We start from the raw sequence: 22,707 nt of genomic DNA, 5'->3' as shown, positions 1-22,707 counted from the left end.
GCGGCAGTTGCTGCATACCTTCAGCAGCAACGAACGGCGGGAGCGTGCTGAATTGGCCTTGCAATCGAGGGCGCAGCAGCCAAACGAGAGCGTGGCGATGTTCGTGGAGGACATGACCCGGCTCTTCAACCGCGCTGATCCTTCGATGTCTGAAGCCAAGAAGGTGCGCCATTTGATGCGGGGAGTGAAGGAGCAATTGTTCGTTGGGCTCGTGCGCGATCCTCCGGCTATAGTCGCCGATTTTGCGAAGGAAGCGGCAGGCACGGAGCGCGCCCTGCAACAGCGGTTTGCGCACTACGGCCGTCCATCAAACATAACTGCTGTGGAGTGCCACATTCCGAAGCCCGGGGATGAGAACACCTCCCTCCGAGAGCTCATCAGGAGCATCGTGCGCGAAGAGCTGCAGAAGCTTCGCTCTGTGGAGCAGCCTCCTAGTGTGACCGCCATCTCGGATGCTGTCCGTGACGAGATACGCCGCACGGTGCAGCCCATTCCGCCTCCCCAACCGCCAGCGCCCTACGTGATGACATACAGCGAGGCATTGCGAAGTACTGCGCCACCACCGCCGGCGTTCTACTCTCCTGCCCCTACCGCGCCGTCCCGCCGATTCCCGTATACGGCAGCGCTGCCAGACGACCGCCCACCCGTCACGAAGGCAAACATGTGGCGCACGCCGAACAACAGGCCCTTGTGCTTCCACTGCGGCGAAGCAGGACACATCCGTCGTCACTGCCCGTACCGCCGGATTGGCCTGCGCGGCTTTTCGCCAGACGCACCCCTGCCACGCTATGGTGAACGACCCCGCGAGATCGATCAGTACCTAGCGGCCAACGTCCCACCTGCACCCACTGCCCAACGTCAGTCCAGGTCACCGTCACCTCGACGGTTGTCTTCACCAGCCCGCCAGTCCTACGTCCGGCAGTCCTCCAGCCCGCGCCGGGAAAACTGAGTACGGCGACCCCCGGAGGTAGGGCCGCCGTCACTGGACATAATGACGAACATCCTCCGCTCACCGACGTTAGCATGCCACCCGACCTCCGACCTCACGCCGCTACGACCTTTCGACGCCCAGAGACGTCTCCGCTTGACGCACCAACTCGACCGCGAGAACGATCCCCAAGTCCGACCACCCCCACACAGCGTTTTTCCGAAGGTGACCAAGCTTCGGCTGAAATCCCGATCATCGTTGATGGCCGCCGCGTGACTGCTCTCGTAGATACCGGCGCCGACTTCTCCGTCATGAGTCGTGGTCTGGCGACTGTCCTGAGGAAAGTCCTGACACCTTGGCCTGGAACGCACATCCGGACAGCTGGAGGCCATCTGGTGACACCGCTAGGTGTCTGCACCGCTAGAATGGAGATTCGCGGTGTAACCTTCATTGCCTGCTTCGCTGTGTTGGCTCATTGCTCGAAGGACCTCATCCTCGGGTTTGATTTTCTTCGAGAACACGGTGCGATAATCAACCTCCGCGAACTTGTCGTGACGTTCTCACCTCAGTGTGCCACAGCCGGCAGAAGCGAGCCCGACAGGCCTGTTTTTCGCGTGTGTGATGACAATGTCACGCTACCACCACGCTCCAGTTTGTTTATTACGGTGGAATGCTCCAACCCACGCACGCCTCTCGGGATTGCGGAAGGTAACCTGTCGTTACTGTTGAGTCAACAAGTCTGCGTTGCGCGTGGTGTTGCTTCCCTCCGCGGAATGCGAACGCAGCTTTTTGTTACCAACTTTAGCGCCGAATACCGCCACTTGCCGCAAGCAACGGCCATAGCCTATTTCGATGAAATTAGTGACTCAGTCTCCCACTGCGCCTTGACCCTCAACGATACCCATGAATCGACGTCTGACGCCCCCGTTCTGACTGACGTGAACCCCGACCTAACCGCCGATCAGAAACACCGCCTCCACATGATCCTCGACTCTTTTCGCGACTGCTTTGCGACCACTTCTAAAGTTCGGCAAACATCGGTCGCTAAACACCGCATTGTAGTTGATGAAGGCGAGAGGCCTATACAACACCACCCCTATCGAGTGTCTGCGAAAGAAAGGGAGGTGATTCGGAGGCAGGTTGAGGAAATGCTCCGCGACGAGGTTATCCAGCCGTCAACAAGCCCGTGGGCTTCGCCCGTTGTCCTGGTCGCCAAGAAGGATGGCACTCTCCGATTCTGTGTCGACTATCGTCGCCTCAACAAGATTACTAAAAAGGACGTTTATCCGTTGCCCCGAATTGACGACTCATTCGATCGCCTGCGTCATGCCCGCTACTTTTCCTCTCTTGATCTACGCAGTGGGTACTGGCAGATCGAAGTCGATGAACGTGACCGTGAAAAGACCGCTTTCATAACCCCCGACGGTTTGTACGAGTTCAAGGTGCTCCCCTTTGGCCTGTGTACCGCTCCTGCCACCTTTCAAAGAATGATGGACACTGTCCTGGTTGGCCTCAAATGGCAGTCGTGTCTCGTCTATCTTGATGATGTGGTTATTTTCGCTGCGACCTACGATGAACATCTCAAACGCTTGAGTGCAGTATTGACGGCAATCCGATCAGCCGGTCTGTCTCTAAAACCCGAAAAATGCCACTTCGCGTACCAACGGCTGAAGTTTTTGGGCCATGTTGTGACACCTGAGGGCGTCAGCCCCGACCCTGACAAGACGGCCGCTGTAGCTGCGTTCCCGACTCCCACTGATAAGCGAGCTGTGCGCCGGTTTCTTGGCCTCTGCGCATATTACAGACGCTTCGTGCAAGACTTCTCCAGGCTGGCTGAGCCTCTCACACGGCTGACAAAAGACGATCAGCCTTTCGTCTGGGCACAGGAACAGCAGGACGCCTTCGAAAAGCTCCGCGAACGCCTACAAACAACGCCCATTCTTGCCCATTTTGACGAGGAGGCGGACACGGAACTTCACACCGATGCCAGCAACATTGGCCTCGGTGCAGTCCTCGTCCAGTGGCAAGATGGTGTTGAACGCGTGATTGCGTACGGCAGCCGCACGTTGTCACGGTCCGAGGCAAATTACTCAACCACTGAAAAGGAGTGCCTAGCTGTTGTGTGGGCGATAACGAAGTTCCGGCCCTACTTGTATGGTCGCCCGTTTCGGGTCGTGAGTGACCACCACTCACTGTGTTGGCTCGCGAATCTTAAAGACCCCTCGGGCCGGCTAGCTCGTTGGAGCCTTCGCTTGCAAGAATTTGACGTTACAGTTGTCTACAAGTCGGGCAACAAACACAGCGATGCAGACTGCTTGTCCCGTGCTCCTATCTCGTCCAGCTCTGATGACCTCGAAGATGACCCTCTATTTATTGGTGCTCTGACCACGTCCGCCCTCGCTCAACAACAGAGAGACGACACGGAATTGCGCCCACTCATCGATTATCTCGAGGGAACCGCCTCGTTACCACCTCGTCTATTCGCGCGTGGCTTGTCGTCGTTTTGCTTGCGAGATGGCGTCCTCTACAAACGAAATTACGGCCCGACGGACTCTGGTTACCTGCTCGTGGTTCCAACGGCGCTCCGCACTGACGTTTTGCAGGCGTGCCACGACGAGCTTCCTTCCGGCCACCTCGGATTTTCTCGAACGATGGCACGAGTTCGTCACCGTTATTACTGGCCCAGGCTTTCTGCGGCTGTGAAGCGTTATGTGCGCACTTGCCGCGAGTGTCAGCGTCGGAAGAAACCACCTTTCAAGCCGGCTGGCTTGCTCCAACCCATTGCTCCGCCGAGAATTCCTTTCCACCAAGTCGGCATGGACTTACTAGGCCCATTTCCCACGTCATCATTGGGTAACCGGTATATTGTGGTTGCCACCGACTACCTCACCCGGTATTGTGAGACGAAAGCCCTTCCCCGCGGTACTGCTGCTGAAATTGCTGACTTTTTCATCATCAGCATAGTCCTCCGCCATGGCGCCCCTTCTTTTGTTTTAACTGACCGAGGCACAGCGTTCACGTCCACGCTTACTCAGGAAGTTATGCGGCTCAGTGGCACAAGTCATCGTAAGACCACAGCTTACCATCCTCAAACCAACGGCCTAACCGAGCGCCTCAATAAGACTATCGCTGATATGATTTCTATGTACGTCGACGATGACCACAAGAACTGGGACGCAATACTTCCGTACGTCACGTTTGCCTACAACACTGCCCTTCAAGAGACGACGGGGTTCACGCCATTTTGTTTGGTACACGGTCGTGAAGTCGTGACTATGTTGGACACGATGTTGTTGCCCGATATTGCGCACCCATCCGTTGCCGACGCTGATGCATTCGTTCGCCATGCAGAAGCTGCCCGCCGGCTGGCTCGGCAACGAACCCGCGTGCGGCAGGAAGTCGATGCTCACCGCTATAACCTTCGCCATCGCGAAGTCATTTTCCAGCCTGGAGATCAAGTGTGGGTTTGGAGTCCCATCCGTCACCGCGGTCGCTCCGAGAAGCTTTTGCGCCGTTATTTCGGTCCCAACGAGGTACTCCGCAAACTCAGCGACGTTACGTATGAAGTGCTCCCGCAAGGGAGTGTTCGTTCTTCAAGACGCCCGCCGACATCCGAAATTGTGCACGTCGCAAGACTCAAGCCATACCATGCCCGCTAGAACAACTCTCACCACGTTCCGCGCCCGGGACTCGGTTCACGCACACACGTGGCTCCCCCTCAATCCCAGCCATCGAGTCGATGCCTTTCCAGAGGGGAGGGGCAATGCCACACTCTACCAGCGCCCCCGTGCGGTTTGTCTTCGACCTTTGTCGCGCGCCGGACTTCGTCCTCTTCTGCTCGGTGCTAGGGTCGGCCGGCTGTGCTCCGCCCAGTGTGCTCGCCAGGGACAGAACGTTCTACCGGCGCCCGTGACAATATACAAAAAGCATTTTCCTTACACGACATGCTCGAGTGCCAAAAACTCTCGAAAGCCATGGATTACAAGCTACCTACTAGCTCAAATTAAATTTAAAAACGCACTATACTGGAAATTCATAAAATCAAAAGATGCGTCAGATTTTAAAGCATTTAAGTCGTTCAGGAATCGTCTAAATGCTAAGCTTAAGAAGGCTAAAGATCAGTACTTAATGGCGCAGTTCAGTGATGCAATTAAAAACCCTGATTTATTATGGAAGCGGTTAAACAGTCTTCTTCGAAGTAAAAGCCCAGCTGTACTCACCAGTTTGAGTGTGGGTAATAACATTGTGGCTGACAAACAGCTATCTGATATGCTTAATGACCATTTTATTAGTGTTGGCACCTCAAACAGTAAACCAGCAATAAGCTCTGTCCCACTTCCTGGACCAAGTGCAGTTAGTAACAGTATGGTGTTTTTCCCCACAACTGAGACTGAAATCATTGCTGCATTCCAGACAATGAAAAATTCTAAATCACATGATGTGAACGACATGCAGATTGCCCCAGTGAAATATATCCTAGACCTGATCGCACCTGTCCGGAATAAGACATACAACTTAGCTCTGGAGTACAGCAATTTTCCCAAGAACATGCAGATTGCAAAAGTGGTAGCTCTACATAAAGGGGGTGATAAAAATGCCATAAATAACTATCGTCCCATCTCCGTACTACCCATATTTTCAAAAGGCTTGGAGAAAATAATGCACACACGCCTTTACAACTTTTTAAACAAATTCTCACTTATCTCGCCGCACCAGTATGGCTTCCTGAAAGGCAAATCCACAGAATTGGCACTATTAACAGAAAAAGAATTCATTATTGACGCTTTTGAACACAAAGAACTTGTACTAGGACTGTATATTGATTTCACGAAAGCATTTGACTGCGTACATCATGTAACCTTATTATCTAAGCTGCAGCATTACGGAATACGCTGTAGTGCAAATCGTCTCCTTTCCTCATACCTTCAAAACAGGTGCCAGTATGTCAGCAATAACAATCATAATTCCGACATAAGAACCATCACTTCCGGCGTACCGCAAGGGAGTATTCTAGGACCTCTGCTATTTGTTGTTTATATTAACGACATTTTTTCTCTTCTAAACACAGCTACATGGGTTGGGTACGCGGATGATACTGCTATGTTTTTCAGAGGGGCAAATACTGATGATCTAGTCTGCTCGGCAAATCACGCTTTATCATTAGTTAGAGACTGGTCGCAAACAAATTACCTGCGGTTGAATACCAAAAAAACCCAAGCTATTCTTTTCCGTACTAAGAACACAAAGGTAAACATCAAGGGCAAAATTCTTTTAGACTGCGAAGAGGTAAGCATTATTAATGAAATTAAGACTCTTGGCGTAACATTATCGGAAAGTCTAACTTGGAACAAGCATGTTGATGGGCTTTGCAACAAACTTAATAAGGTTTGCGGGATACTAAACAGACACCGCAACTTCTTGCCAACAACAGTTAAACGCTTAATTTATAACGCACTATTTTTGTCGACACTTAACTACTGCCATTTAGTCTGGTCAACTACAACGAAAGAAAACATACAGAAACTTAAAATCTGCCAGAAACGTGCCTTGCGTGCTATTGCTAATGTCCCTTGTCATGCACACACTTCCGATTACTTCTTGCGCTATAAGCTTCTTCCCACGGAATGCATTTATCCTTACCGTCTATCTTGTACATATCGCTCATCCGTATCGGCGTGCAATCACAGCATCCTGAATTTGTTAAACCTTCGCCCCCGCACTTACATTTACAATACACGTCATAGTGACGCATGGGTGGTGCCTCACTGTCGTACAGAGTACGGTCGCCAGTCCATTTCGTATCATGCTGCTATTCTTCTAAATAGCCTTGCGCTCATCGATACCTTCCCGGAAAAATTGTCATTACGAGCGCTACATGCACATTTCCTTGCAGCCAACATCACATGATTCTCTTGTATGATTGCGTTTTGTGTTTTTCTTGGTGCCTTTTATTTTTTATTGGTGCTTTTTGCTGTAAAATGTCTTAATTTCTGCTACCACTAAAGGTAACGTCTTTTCCAGAATTTTAAAAAATTGAAAATTATTGAATTGAACGTGTTTTTAATCTGAGTGTGTTTGAAATTTTTATGTTTAAAACCTGATGTGTTCTAGAATGTGTGTTTCGAATGTATTTAAAACTGCATGTGCTTTCATTTGGAGTGATTTTGTTCTGTAGGGTGCAAAATTTTAGGTCTGAGAGGAAGTGTGAAATTTAATTCTGTATGTGCACGAGCAATACTGCCGAACTGTACATAGAGGGGGCCGGGCTTTGTCAAGCCGCAGTCATGCGGCTTTTACCCGTCACCCCCTTTTCTCCTTGAGAGAGAAATAAAGACGATTTGATTTGATTTGTACATTTTTTGCATCTCTTTTTTTTCCATCCTAGCGTTGGATCAGCTTGCCCAATCCACTTTTCAGCTTAAACGTATCAACTAGGCAGCAGTTTTTTTTTCTACCATCTTTGCACAATAAGTGATTGAATGAGTTACGAAAAATCATGTTCTATTGATGAAATATCCGCATAAAGGTGCTTTAATAGCTTCATACTGCGTGTGCCCTTGTGCGTTGTTCAGGCTTATATACATCAAGCGTTCTGGCAAATGCGTCCAAAAATTTCTAAAAATAGGGTGGTCGAAGTAGAAAGGCAATTTTTTCAGGAATGTTGTCAGCAACAGATGAAGGTAGTTATTTTGGAAGCAATGCTAATTAGGTGGCTAGTTAAATTTGATAATTACTTTTTTGACACACCAGTGGTTAGAGCAAGAGATGTGAAGTTTCAAGAAATTTTGCACCTTTAAATTGTGCCTTCACAATCACAATATTATAGAATGTTGAACATGGTGCATGCAGGTCATGGTCAAAGTTCTGCATTGTTGTCAGTATGTACCCATTATATCATTTTAATTTTTTCTATTTCAGCATACGTCTGCAGCAAATTCAACTCGACTGTGGTGCAACTGAAGAACACACCGTCGTCAATGATTTCGAGAGAAATAAAGTAAGCTTGAAATCAGATTTCTTGTTTGTCAAGTGTTGGTGGCTAGTGTCATTTCGTTTCTGGATGCACTTTGCCACTGTGTTATACATTAAGTGCATCACACATGATGCAGAAACGCATAATAAACTTCATTTCTATGCACCAAAAATGACACAGAAATGGAACTTAGTGCATATTCATCACGAATCAATCAGAATCACAACTAAACAATGAGCATCACATCTTAATCAGAGAATCAGTTGCCAGTTTTCATCACGAAAGACGCAGAAATGTATCATGAATTCAAAGTAAATGCACCACAAATACATCAGAATCTTAACAGGAGAAAAAGCATCACGTCTTATCAGAAAATCAGTGGCCAATTTTCATCACCAATACATCACAAACTCAACACAAAAGTAATCAGAAATTCGTGATGAGTGTGATGTCTAATGTCACTGACTTTTAACCGGAAACTCATCACCCATTTTTGTAAGGGAAGAGAGGTCGCGAAAGCACGAGGCATCCCCCGCACTACGTTCAAGGCAAGCAGAGGCTGGCTTCAAAGGTTTATGAAGCGGTTTGGCTTCAGCCTGCGACGACGGACGTCAGTGTGCTAGAAGCTGCCCGGAGATTTTGAAGAGAAATTAATTTCTTTTCAACGGTATGTGATAAAGAAGAGGCTTGAGAAAGGGTATGGACTTGGGCAAACAGGAAATCCAGACCAAACCCCCGTTTACTTCGATATGCCCATGGCGTACACAGTGGCCGAGAAGGGGTCAAAAGAAGTAAAACTGCGTACTGCGGGCTACGAGAAGGCACATTCGACTGTAATGCTCCGCTGTACTGCCGATGGATGGAAGATGCCACCGTATATAGTCTTCAAGAGGAAGACACTCCCTGCGAAGGAAGAGTTTCCGAAAAACGTCATCGTTCATGAGCACGAAAATGGATGGATGACCGCGGCAATGGTCGAAGAATGGATTAGGCTCGTCTGGCAACGTCGACCAGGTGCATTGTTGTGTCGAGATTTCGACTCATACAGCGGACACCTGACGGACGGCGTGAAAGCTGAACTCTCACGAGGTGGGACAGATTTGGCTATAATACCCGGCGGCATGACCAGTCAACTTCAGCCACTCGATGTCGCCATCAACAAACAAGCCCTTTAAATCTAGAGTGCGCAAATATTACACTGATCGGCTGACTGAACAAGGTCACGAGCTCACTCCGACAGGTCGTATTAAACGCGCATCGCTGTCAAGTGGCCAAATGGGTTGCAGCAGCATGGGAAGATATTCCCGTGGAGATGATTGTGAGATCATTCCGTAAATGCAGCATCTCAAACGCGCTGGATGGCACCGAGGACCGCGCACTGTGGGATGAAGACAGTGAGAAGGAAACCTTCAGCGAGGAAGACGACGCCGAGTGATCAGTCGGTCTCGTGAAGAGCACAGCCAGCTTTCATTTCAATAAATGTCTTTTTTGTTCAGGATGGCCTTTTCCTGTCGGTGTGCATTGAGTGTTTTTTTTTTTTCCGGGTTCGCGAGTTTTGGGGGGATCGGCTTGCAATCGCGGCCGGCTTAGATTCGAGCAAATACCGTAACGAGGTTCCGCTGTACATCAAATGAGAAAGCATGGACGTACCGTGACTTGCTCCGGGTGTTCGACAAGGAGATGAGGAGTGGTGGCCCTAGCATGTGCCTCTTGGTGGACAATTGTTCCGCCCATCACGTTGACAACATGGAGCTGACAAACGTCGGGCTGCAATTTTTCCCACCGAAATGCACTTTGTTGGCTCAGAGCCGCTCGACCAGGGAATCATCAAGAGTGTGAATTGTGCTTAACATTGGTGGCTAAGCTGCTGCTCGATGTCCACTTAAAATACCCAGTGGATATTTTTCATACTTTGGAGATGTTCTCTGCGTCCTGGAAGGTTACACTGAAGGAAGTGATCCAGAATCGCTTCCGGAAAGCCACATTTGAGATGGTGTGGCTGGGACAGCGAGTGCCCCGAAGAACAGGACAGTGCAGAGGACAATGAGGGGGCTCCAATTGCTGCCCATGCACTTGAATCTGACGAGATGTTCAGGCCGGCCTTGAAGAAGCATGGAGGTGCCTGGAAAGTGACGGGGCCGTTTCTGACTGTGCCACTTTGGACAACTTCCTCTACACCGACTCTAATGTCGTTGCTACCGAGGAAGTGAGAGACGACTCCATCGTGCAGAACATGCTGGGAAACAAATATTCAGGGGTACTCAGACTGTGACAAAGACACCAAAGACAGAGAAGCCCCCTTACTTTCAGAGTAAATAAAGAATGAGTCCTCACAGATGGCAAGTGCACTGGTAATGGTTTCGCATCCTACGTACAGAATTTTAATGCAGCAAAATTTCATTATAACAAAGTAAACTGCCGATTTTTATGACTTTGCTTCATGAAGCATTAACTGTAGTTGAAGGCACATTTCTTGGACACCTTTTTTCGCAGACGAAGCTTGACTATTCGGATTTTTCATGGTACCATGACATAGTGAAACCTGCCTATAACGAAACGCCATACAATGAATTCCTCGACTGTACGAAGATTTTTTTATTCCCCACCACCAGTCCCTTAGAAACCTATCTATTTGAGACCACTAAGTAACCAAATAGGTGTGGGAGGGAACCTTGGCATAACGAACTTGTCCCGTTGACAGCTTAGTCTTTTTGCCCATTTCTAAGAGCATTTAGCTAAATTGTGCCAAATTTCCTTATCAGATAACGATCAAGAACAATTAATGCCAAAAAAATGTGCGGCCGTGGCAAGTGAACGTCATCCCTCAGCCGCTCAGTGATGATGACGCAAAGGCGACGCTTGCGCGCTGGCAGCGCCACCTTTTTGGTTGCAGCGGAAGTCGCTCCACTTTTCAAACCTGATACCAGATGGCAAGACATGTATTTCTTGAACCTTCTGTTGCTTTTCGCGTCTTTGTTCTTTCTGCCATGCTGATGTCCACACTTCGAATTCATGCGCGCCTGCGCGTTGGTTCCTGTTTCCAAGGCTGCAGACATGTTGATGCCTTTGTTCCATCAAGAATAAGTGCCTTGACGAAAAAACGCAAACTATTGTCTCTTAAAGGCACAGTGTCTGAACGCCGTTTGCTGGAGGTGCAAAGAAGAAAGATGTAGCAGACCAGTTTGGCATCCAGCTACCTCCCTCTCTACCATCCTGAATACAAAACATGTGATTCGCAGTGCCGTGGAGTCTGGTGCAAACCGCAAGCTGAAGTTGTTGACATACACCGATGCTGACAAAGTAGTATTCACTTGGTTTATGAACATGAGAGCATGAAATATTCCTATCAGCGGCACTCTCTTGCAGCAAAAAGCATCAGAAACGCAGTGGAGTTGGGAACAAGCTCGAACAAAAAAAGACTGAAGACATCGACATATGCTGATGTGGACAAGGCAGTGTTCACGTGGTTTTTGGACACGCGAGCCAGAAATGTGCCCATAAGTGGCGCGATTTTACAACAGAAGGTAAAGGATTTTGGGTGTATCTTGGGCCATGACGATTTCAAGGCAAGCAATGGGTGGCTGCAGGGATTCAAGAGCCGGCACGGTGTCGTCGGAAGAGTAATCAGCGATGCTGCTGCTTCGTGGGTGGCTAACAAGCTGCCTGGAATTCTGAGTCGCTTCGAGGCGGCTGAAATCTACAATGACGACGAGACAGCTCTATTTTATCAAAAGCTTCCGGGCTGCACGCTAGCCCTAAAAGACGATGACCGCCGCGGCGGAAAGCACAGCAAGCTCCGCATAACGATTTTGCTGTGCGCCAACCTCGACACCACAGACAAGCGAGTCCCACTAGTTGTCGCCAAAAGTGCCCGTCCCAGGAGTTTTAAGGGAATGAAGCGTACGCCCGTCAAGTATGTGGTGAACTTCAAGGCATGGATGACTCTGCCAATATTTTCTGAGTGGTTAAAAGAATTTAAGCAGGACGTCAAGCGGCAAGGCCGTCAAGTTTGCCTACTGCTTGACAACTGCTCGGCGCACCACGTCGAAGGCCTGCAGCACTCGAACATCAAACTGCACTACAGTCAAATCCCGTTACAACGAACACCACATTAACAAACATTTCAGATTAACGAACTTTTAAGAAATCCCACGCCGACTGCTTATAGTTTCAAATGTAAAAATATTTCACTACTACGAACTTCAGAATAACGAACATTTCAGAATAACGATCGTTATTTAATTTCCATGTCATCTTAACAACACCTCAGCACTACGAACTCATATCCCAAAATGCGAGGATTCTTAGATTTCAGTGTATCCGTCACGGCAGCCGGAGCTCTAAGCTAGCAGACGACGCAGCGCGAAGAGCAGGCGCCTTGCAACTTGCTTCCCGCAAAAACCTGAGATGGCGCGGGAGGAGAAACATGCGGGCGGAGACTTTTTTTTTTCCTTCTCCGTTGCGGTACGCATCACGTTTTTCTTGCTTGTTTTTTCACTTGTTCGCGTGCTTGTCACCCGTGTCAGGCCTGTCCATCTTGTTTTTCTTCTGGTTTTTATTGTGTTCGAAGTGCGTGCCGGCGATCGCGTTGCCATGAGCTCAACAACTCCAACCACGCGGAAGAAGCGAAAGCAGTTTTCTTTGAGTAGGCATTCTTCGCGAGATAGAAGACGGGAAGAAGCAATCCGTCGTGGCTAAAGAACGTGGAGTGGCGCGGTCGACGATCGCCACAATTCTCAAAGATAAAGAGAAAATCTTTAGGCACAAGCAAGAATCTCAGCTTACCCCATCAAGGAAGCGACTGCGGCTTGGCGATTTCCAGAATATTGACGCAGCAGTGCTGACTTGGTTTAAAGACGTGAGAGCACAGAATGTGCCCGTGTCAGGCCCAATGCTGCAGGAGAAGGCGCGGCAGTTCGCTGCAATTCTTGAGGTTACCGGCTTCGAAGCGTCTTCTGGCTGGCTCCACCGTTTTCGCCAACGAAACGGCGTAACCTGGCAGTCTGTGTCTGGCGAGGAGAAGGCAGCAGATGAAGCAGCAGCAGCCACGTGGAGGGAGGAAAGCTTCCACGAAATGGTCAAGTCTTACGCAGCAGCTAATGTTTTTAATGCAGACGAGACTGCCTGCTTTTATCAGCTGCTCCCGGACAAGAGAATGCATTTTAAAGGAGAACAGTGCAGAGGCGGCAAAAAGTCAAAGCTTCGCGTCACCGTGCTGTATTGCTGCAATGCAGATGGCACTGAAAAGTTGAAGCCTCTGGTGATCGGGAGGTTTTCGAAGCCGCGCTGCATGAAAAATGTAGTGTCGCTGCCGTGCCATTATAGGGCGAATCAGCGTGCCTGGATGACCCGCGAGCTCTTTTCCGAGTGGCTGCTGACGGTAAACGAGAAGATGAGGAAGGAGGGGAGGCACATTTTGATGATTGTCGACAATTGCTCGGCGCACATTGTCAACATACGGCTCACGAATGTGCGTCTCGAGTATCTGCCGCCGAACTGCACGTCAGTACTTCAGCCACTGGACCAAGGAATAATAAGGAGCGTGAAGTCGCACTTCCGGAAGCGACGCGGCTGCTGTTCAGCGGCTGCTCATCAACCTGCGCCTGCAGTGCTCGACAGCCATCAACGTCCTGCAGGCTGCATAAATGCTGACAGGCGCATGGTGGAGCGTCACGTCCACCACCATCCAAAACTGCTGGAAGAAGGCCGGCCTGATGATCACAGATGGCCAACCACAAACCGATGAACCGGCAGTGGAGGACAGTTCGAGCGAGCTTTGGAGCGAGGTGGCCGAGCAGCTAGCCGTCGATCCTTCAGTCACATTTGACGACTATGTCCAGTGTGACGAGGCGATGTGGACCTCAGCGGAGCTTACCACTGGTGACATACTGCAGAGCGTCCAGGGCACGGCGACTCAAGATGAGGAATGCAGCGACGACATGGACGATGACGTTACGGCAGCACCCGAAGACCGCGACGAGTCCGTGTCAGCCACAGATGTGTTGGACTGCTTGCGAAAACTCCGCATATTTATAGCCAAAAGCGGCACAGCAACCGAAGGCGTGCATAAGAATGCGGACGGTCTGGAATCGTTCGTTCTGCAGAGTCTCTGCTGCACCCGTCAGAAGACGATCACGGACTATTTCAAATAAATGTGCCTTGTCCGACGATCACGTGTGCATTATGTGAGAAACGAGTTCAAGGAGGTACCGTTTCAAAGGTAGGACGTTTGCGTTACTGTAATGCTATTGTTATGGCTAATTTTTGGGCTTTCACTATAACGACCTTTCAGAATAACGAACGTTTTCCCGCGGTCCCCTGAAGTTCGTTGTAACGGGGTTTGACTGTAGTTCCCAGCGAACTGCATGTCCCTAATACAACCCCTTGACAAAGGGGTCATTACCAGTTTTAAATGCCGCTACCGAAGCCGACTAATCCAGAACATCCTTCTGGACATCCGGATGGAACGGGAGATGAAGACTGACATTTATCAAGCAGTCGAGATGCTTGCTGCCTCCTGGCAAGAGGTCAGGACAGAAGTTATCGTGAATTGCTTTTTAAAGGCCGGAATAGCCAAAAACGCACAGGCTGGTGCCGATGACGAGTAAGAAAACGTTTCTACTCCGTCCGACGTGGCCGAAGCGTGGAACGAGCTACGCACTAATGGTGGTGTACCCGACAACGTTGAACTGAATGACTTTTTGTTTGCCGACAACGCCGCTGTAGCTACAGAGGAAATGACTGATGCAGCACTAGCTGAAAGCGTGCAAGATGATGGCGATGATGGTGCCTGCGATGCAGATCCATGTGACGTGCCTAAGTAGAATCTCGATGATACGATTACGGTTGATCCGAATTTCGCGATGATACGAATTTCAAAAGTGTTTTGGATGGTCTACGTTATATAGAATACGCTATGATTTGGGATTATACGAACAGTTTCTCAAGCCTTCACGGATGATACGAACGCGTCAATGGCCGGCGCACGCGAGCAGGGCGACGCGGCTGATCTCGGAGGGGGAGAGTAGCCACCATGGCTAATGCGCGGTAGCTGGCCCTTTCCACGCCCGCTTCCCTTGACCTCCAGTCTCCGCTGGTTGAGCGGCCACTGGCCCTCCTCTCCACACCAGTCTCCCTTCACCTCCACGTCTTTTCAAGCCCGCTTCCCTTCACCCTCTGCCGGCCGAGCGGCCACAGGCCCTCCTCTCCACACGCCTCCCTTCACCTCCACGTCGCCGCCGCCGCCCATGCCGCCGCCGTAGCGTAAAGTGCGCTCGGCACATGGCTCGGCACGAAACCTTCCTAGCCAGGGCGAGTCACGTGCCTGACAACTCTGCGTTGCCCATTTCCTGGCAGCCATCGGCGTACGCTAGTTTTTTTTTTCTTTCTTTCTTTTTTCGCTACGCCGCGCTTTCGCTCAGGGCGACCCGATCTGAAAGGAAAAGCCGAATCGCCATCGCCATCACAGGAAGCTGCGTGCTGCTGCTGCATGCGTCTGTTCAGTGTTCGCTGCTGCTGCTGCCCTGTGCGTTTTGCAACGTGGACTACCTGAACCTGACGGGCGGAAGTTTAGTGCGCGCGGAAAGACCGAAGCGTTTGCTGTTCGACATGTCGCGAAAACGGAAGGCCCTTTCGTTTAAGGAGAAAATTGAAATACTCAAGAAGGTCGACGAGAACCCGAAGAAGAAATGTGTCGAGTTTCGAGAAGGGCGTGTCAAGAAGGGCGCTCGGAGTGTGCTTGTGAAGACATCTGGTGCGGAGAAGCAGCGATGCACTGTGATGATCGCTGTGACGGCCGACGGGCGGAAGCTGCCACCATATGTCATATTGAACGGAAGACTGTTCCAAAGGGAGGGCACTTTTTTCTTATTTCTTTTTTTAAGCCCAAACTAATATCTGTTCCAAAGGGAAACTTTCCCCGTGGCATCCATATCCGCGCTCAAATGAAAGGATGGATGATTGCCGACCTGATGGTCGACTAGATAACGACTGTTTGGGGGCGAAGAGCGGGGGCGCTTCTGCTTCCCTCGCTCCTTGTTTTGGATAGTTTTAGGGGACACCTTGTGGATAGCAAATGTGTTAAGCTTAAAGAGCGATGCACAGACATTGCAGTGATCCCTGGGGAACTGACGTCCCTTCTACAGCCTCTCGACGTGTCACTTAACAAACCGTTCAAGGACAATGTTCGAAGGCTCTACGCAGAGTGGATGGCGGTGGGCCAACATCATTTTATGCCGACCGGCAAAATCAGAAGACTGTCCGTGGAGATGCTTTGCTCGTGGATCGTCGAAGCGTGGAGCGGTATCCCCAACCAGGAAGTGGCCAAGGGCTTCAAAAAGACCGCCATATCCAACGCGCTGGATGGAACAGATATGACTTTCTGTGGGACTGTGAAGATGATCCCAGTGACGACACTGCCGTTTCCGACAATGAATCGTGCAGCAATGGCAGTGAGGATTCAGACTCGGGATAGAGTAATTACTGAACGAGAAAAATAAAAGGGCATTGTGCAGTTCATGTGATGCCTATGCAATGTGTGCGTTTATTACAAAGGTAAGTCTTTCTCATGATAGCTGTTGCAAGAAGCCTGATGCAACTTGTTAGCGTTTTCGGTGCTCAAAAATTTTTTATGACAAATTTACCCCGCGTAATGATCGCACCCCTAAATTTGTGTTAATTTTTTTGTTCAAAAAGTGCGATCATTACGCGAGTAAATATGGTACATGTTTTGCAGGCTGGCTCCGGCATTGTGAACATTGTGAACACTAACAGGAAGCTTCATGCCACTGAGGAGAAACAACAGCTGAAGGCCATTTGTGCTGTAACAAGTTCCAGTTTAACTTTTTTTTCTCGTGCAGTACCTACATTGGGCAACATTAAATTCCTCCTCACGAGAGAAAGAGAGAGAAAACTTTATTGTCGGAAAAGAACGGTTCCTGGGCGCTTAGCAGAAGGGCCAGGTGGCCGTTAGCTGATAGCTGGCGGCGACCTCATCGGCGCGCTCGATGGCTCCTGCCTGGACGGCGGGGTCCGAGCTGTGCAGCACTTCTTCCCAGGCGTCTGGTGAGGGAGCTTCTATAAGAGCTTCCGGAGGAGGACCCTCCGGGCAGTCCCGTAGCATATGATCGAGGGTGGCAGTGCTACCGCAGTGTTTGCAGGTGGGGTCTATGAGATCGGGGTAGATGTGGGCGTAAATGTACGGGTTCGGGTAAGAATGGGTTTGAAGTCTTCTCCAAGCCACCTCTTGGTGTTTGGAGAGTGACTTGTGCGGGGGAGGATAGATTCTTCTAGAGTTTGTAGAATTGGGTAATGTCGTGGTACGAAATCACTGCCTCCATCTCGGATCCCCCTGGACGAGAGCCCACCGCTTGGCCGACAAAACCTCGAGCGTGTTGGTGGGCTGCTTCGTTCCCTGGGTTCCCTGAATGGGCAGGAGTACATACCAGTTCTATTTCTCGTTGCAGTGTAATATTTGTGAGGATGTTTCTAGTAGTTAGGGATATTCTAACCGCGCGAGAAGTTGCGTATGGCAGTCTTGGAATCACTGAGAATGATGTCAGCGTCAGTATTTGCTATGGCCAAGGCTATGGCCGCTTCTTCTGCTTGATCCGCGTACTCGACCGTGACTGAGGCTGCAGAGATGCACTCGCTTCTTCCTGCTATGAATTTGGATGCGCAGATAGCGAAGGCCCCTTGGCTGAAATTATAATCGGCTGCATCGGTGTACACTGCTCCAGGATGATTAAGGTACTTTCTATGCAAAGCCCGCGCTGTGGCTCGTCGTCTGCCATCGTGGAAGCCCGGTAGCATATTTTTGGGGAGCGGTTTGATGACTAGTTTGTCGCGCACTCCTCTTAGTAGAGGGCCCGGTCGGTCAGACATGGGTTCAGCGTTTACGCCTATTCGATCTAGAATCTCCCTTCCCGCTGTAGTGTTGGCCAGTCTTTGGATGTGCATCGCCTTGTGTGCAGTGATGAGTTCTTCTACAGTGTTGTGTATACCCAAGGATAAAAATCTGTCCGTGGGTGTGTTTCTAGGAAGCCCTAGACCAGCTTTATATGCCTGTCTGAGTAACCTGTTTAATCTGTCGATATCCACCTTAAAGAGTTTGAGGTATGGTAGAGAGTAGGTGAATCTGCTAATGACAAATGCATGTATAAGGCGACAGATGTCGGCCTCCTTCATACCAGTTTTCTCTCTCTCCTTCTGACATCACCCGTGCACGGTTTCGTCTTACGAGGATACTATTGCTTTGTTTGTTACCCTAGCTGCGCTGCACGACTGCCGCAGCACAGCATTTTTACGGTCGAAAAATGCATCTATAAAGTTTTCATTTGCTTGCGCTTTGTGAACTGTCATCTCTCTGAGAACTGGCTGCAGCCCAAGCATGTGCCACAGACTCTGAACACTAAAACGCGATGACAGCCAAGTCGGCATCTTGTGCGCTCTTCGGAAGCAGGTAAGCAATGCCACTCCACTGCACTCAAGAAATTTTCAAAGAACTACAATTCCGTTAAATAGATGCCTCCCCATAATATGGCTGGGTTCATCTGTAGGCTGCATTGCATCCGCGTTGCTGTTCACGAGACAACCGTGCATGTGTTTCAATGAAAACATTTGTGTTCATCTCCAACTGCTTCATCACCTTTGGATGTGACATGACGATGGCTTCCTAAACACTGTCGTTTGTCGGAATGAACAAAGGAACAGATACCAGTCATGTCAATCATGTTGCCTTCCCATTTGTTTTTGTACCACGCAGTCAACTTGACAAGTGACCTGTTAGCCGTCACACATCTCATCCAGTGCATTTTGTGTTTATAAAAATTCAGCTGCCCAAACCAGGATCAAACTGGTGATGATGTGCTCAGCAGCTGAATGCTTGAGCTATAGAGGTCCCGTGGCACGCAGCTCTGACTAGCAGTGGATCAGCAGACCTCTACATGCCAAGATCAGAAAATCGTACTCACCGAAGGCACATCGCACATTGTTGTCACCTCTTTTAGGAACCCACCTGTTGCAGTAGTTGTGGCAGTCATCCTTGAGGAACCCTGCTTGAAGAGCATGAGTGGGCCATGCATAGAGCCCCCCCAAGGGAACTGGCCACTGCTTGGGCTGCGTTCGCCACGACAGAAGAGGAGCAGCTGGGGTTTTGCTGCCCTCGACCTCCAAAGGTGGTGGCCAGATTAGAGCAAGGAAAGAGAAAGAAAGAACACTCAAATGCCCACACTGTAGCTCATAGGTATTAATAAGTCGGGAAACTCTAGCACGGCAGTAGTCACCCTTCTATTGTTTCACTTTTCCTAATCCACTTGTTTGCCAAGTTCTTGTGCTACACATTTTTAAATGCATTCTCTCTTCATGTACAGTGACGTGATTGGCCGAAGTCACTTTGCAGCAGCTTTTGGAATAGCCAAAAGGGCATTTTGCTGCAAAAAAAGTGAGCGTTTGGCACACAGTACAGACACATAAAATCAAGGAGAGCATAAGCGTATGCTTTTTAGTATCGCTGAGCCGTGGGATATTAATTGCTGTAAGTACTCTTTAAAGTGAATTATAATTTAAAACAAAGTAGCTTAGAAAACAACCACATACCGCTGGAAAGATTCCAACCGTTGACCTGCGCATCTCGCGTAATGTGCTCTATCAACTAAACTTCAGTTGCCCCCCATATCTATATACCAGGTATTTTTAAAGCCAATAGACATTTTTTTAAGTCGTGAAAGATGTGTCAGTGCTGTTGGTCTTTGCGGGTAGCTTGTGTAGCAAGACAGGCATTCTGTCTGATCGAGAGCAATTACAAATAAGAAGATAGAATTAATGAGTTTAATGTTTGTCCTATGGCGCAAGATTACATTGCAAAATTGATGGCCGTCAACACTGAAACCAATCCCAGTATTGCGGTTCCTTTCATCAAACCTTAAACACAAACTATTCTTCTCTAAGTTGGCTTTCCCACAGTGGGCGTGTGCACGCCAGACAGGAATGCCTCCTTTTGATAGGGCAAAGAAGCGAACCCCAAAAGTGATGCCCACTGAGAACTTCGCGGTAGCCTGCAGTTTCCCCACTTTGGCCGAGCAAGGACGTGGAAGTCAACACCTGTGCCACCCGTCAACATTCGTGCCATGGGCATTTCTGGCATGCCCTCCATCCACACCACGAAATGACCAGAACAGATTCCTGCGTGCTGCAGGCCTGTTTCACTTTCATTACATGGGCTGACAATGAGCCCAGTCAGCATGAAAACCGCCTGCATACCGACCGTCTGAAGGATTCTCGGAAAAATTATGTTTTCCACTAGTGCTGCCTAACGCAGATGTGCTGAGAATTTTGTTCCAAAGAAAATAAGTACCTGTGGCACAGATTACTAGCATTTTGTCGTTATGTATCAGCATGCAGGAGGCTTTGTCGTTTGGCGCAATTGACACAGCAATAACAACACTGGTGTATATACATAGCCCCACAAACCATGTTAGGCCCAGTCAGGAGTGGACGATAACTCTGCCCATGCAAAGATAACACTAAGCGCAAAAATAAGAAGGAAGTTCACTGAACAAACTCCTAAACTATTAAGTGTAGAGAAAGGGCTGCGCAATGCTACCTCAGATCAGGGACAGATGCAGTCGCAAAAGCCCCAACAGTGACAACTGGGCATTACATGGAATAATGCCTGTTTCCAGGCGCTGTAGGTATCTTAATAAATAAATAAAAGTGCTGTGAAGCAGGCAGAAGGGAGGAAAAAAGATTTAAAAAACTGAAAAACTGAACACATAAGACAGAGTGAAAATATACCTATGTTGAAACCCCATTTTCTACAAAATATACATGAAAAATGTTACATAAAAAAAAAACCTGCAGTTGCCCAGTCATCGAGGGAGCGACTGTTCAAAATCAAGTATTACAAAAATCTGAAGCCCACAGTGTCACATTAACCCCATGTAACACTATTTATTGCTTTGGGATATCATGAAGTTCAATATGTTTAGCATTTATGTGGTGTGCCAAATCAACTAGAACAGATTGATAAAAAAACATTTTTTTTACACTAGTTTCCCCTTATCTAGGGGTGGATACTTAGGGTTCATATTTCACCAGAGTTTGGAAAGCTACATGATGTCATGCAACGCTGAAGAGACAGCAAAGTGAGGGAGATGGAAGAAGAACCTGACGAGTTCTTTCAAAGACTTGGTCTCTTTGATGCAGTTGACAGCTTCAATCTTCTATGGGTCTGGCCTGACACCATCCTTGTCAACCAGATGGCCAAGCAGAACGATTTGGCGTTCCCCAAAGTGGCACTTTTTATAAAAGAATTCAGCATGAGACCTGCTCTCACAATGCAGTCAAGGACAACGGCTAAGCGGCTGTTATGTTCTGAGAAGGTCTTCCCAAAAATGAGGACATCATCCAAATAACACATGCAAACTTGCCTCTTCACTCCACGCAAAAGAGTATTCCTAAATCTTTCAAAGATGGCAGGAGCACTGCATAGGCCAAATTGCACCACACTGAATTCATACAACACATTTTGGGTCCCCGAAGCCGCCTTCTCTGTCTTTAGGGTACATCGGGATCTGCCAGTATCCGAACCGTAAATCAACAGAGGAAAAATAGGAAGCTCTGTGGAGGCAGTCAGTGGCATCATCAGCACGCAGGAGCGGGTAAACATCCTTCTTTGTAACAGTGTTAAAGCGGCAGTAGTCGACACAAAATCACCACATGCCATCTTTGTTTTTCATGAGGATCACAGGGGCGGCCCACGGCCTTGGCGATTTCTGAACAATTCCTTGTTGCAACATGCCACGGTGCTGTTCATCAATTATCTTACAATCTGAGGGTAAGACGCGGTGTGGTGTCTGTCGAATCAGGTGTGCAGATCTGGTATTGATCATGTGATGGGTTCAGGAAGGTGGAATTGCTGGTGGTTGGTCTCGAGCGAAGTCAAACACGACCACATGCTTCAAAAGAACTTCCATCAATATCTGAGGGTCGTTGGTGAGTGGGGATTTCTTGATCATGACCAGGAATTGAGATTCCGTCAGGTCGCGATGTCTTTTTTTTTTTTTTTTTATTCGAGCTGTTTGCCATCAGGCATAATGAAAAAGGACAGCAGTGCAGGGAGTTACTGCAGTTTACAGGTCGCGATGTCTAGTTGGACAAGCAACGCTGTCATTGATTGGGGCGACAGGCACAAAAATGCGTTCTAAGATCAAAGCCAGTGCGTTTCAAACCACGCAGTAATACGGCAGGGTCGCTGGAATCATTTACAGTCCAAAGTGTGGCATGGCCTTCATTCACTCGAACGACACTGTGGGCCACCAGCACCCTCTTCTTCACACAGGCAAGGGAAGTGGATTCTGTTACAGCATGGAAGGCATCGCAAACAGGCATCTTCATCCCAGGACACAACTGGGATGAAGATGGCGGCCATCGCTAGAGTGCCGGCATCTTCCGAGACAGGAAACACGTGGGATCCAGCGGAGAGTCTCCTATGAGGGCCGACAGAAGACAAGGGCTTAATGATAATCTGCCACTGCTGAAGTCTAGCGCCGCACTGTTGTTGCAAAAAGTGAACACCGAGGATAATGTTGTGCGTACAGTGAGGGAACACCGTGAATTCAGTTCTGAACATGCGGCCAGCGATCACTACATTTACATAAAGAATACCAAGAAGGACCAATGATTCTCCCCCTGCACCGCGAAATATCACAGCACTATCGCAACCAAACATTATTTAACGACTGAGGCGGTTCTTGAAATCTAAACTCATCTCCAACACTGTCACACCAGTCTCCACTAAGGTCATAAT

Source organism: Amblyomma mixtum, chromosome 4 (assembly GCF_055824585.1).
Source record: "Amblyomma mixtum isolate Tamu chromosome 4, ASM5582458v1, whole genome shotgun sequence".
Classification (NCBI taxonomy): Eukaryota; Metazoa; Arthropoda; class Arachnida; order Ixodida; family Ixodidae; genus Amblyomma; species Amblyomma mixtum.
The sequence above is the reverse complement of the archived record's forward strand: the minus strand, read 5'-3'. Positions refer to the sequence as shown.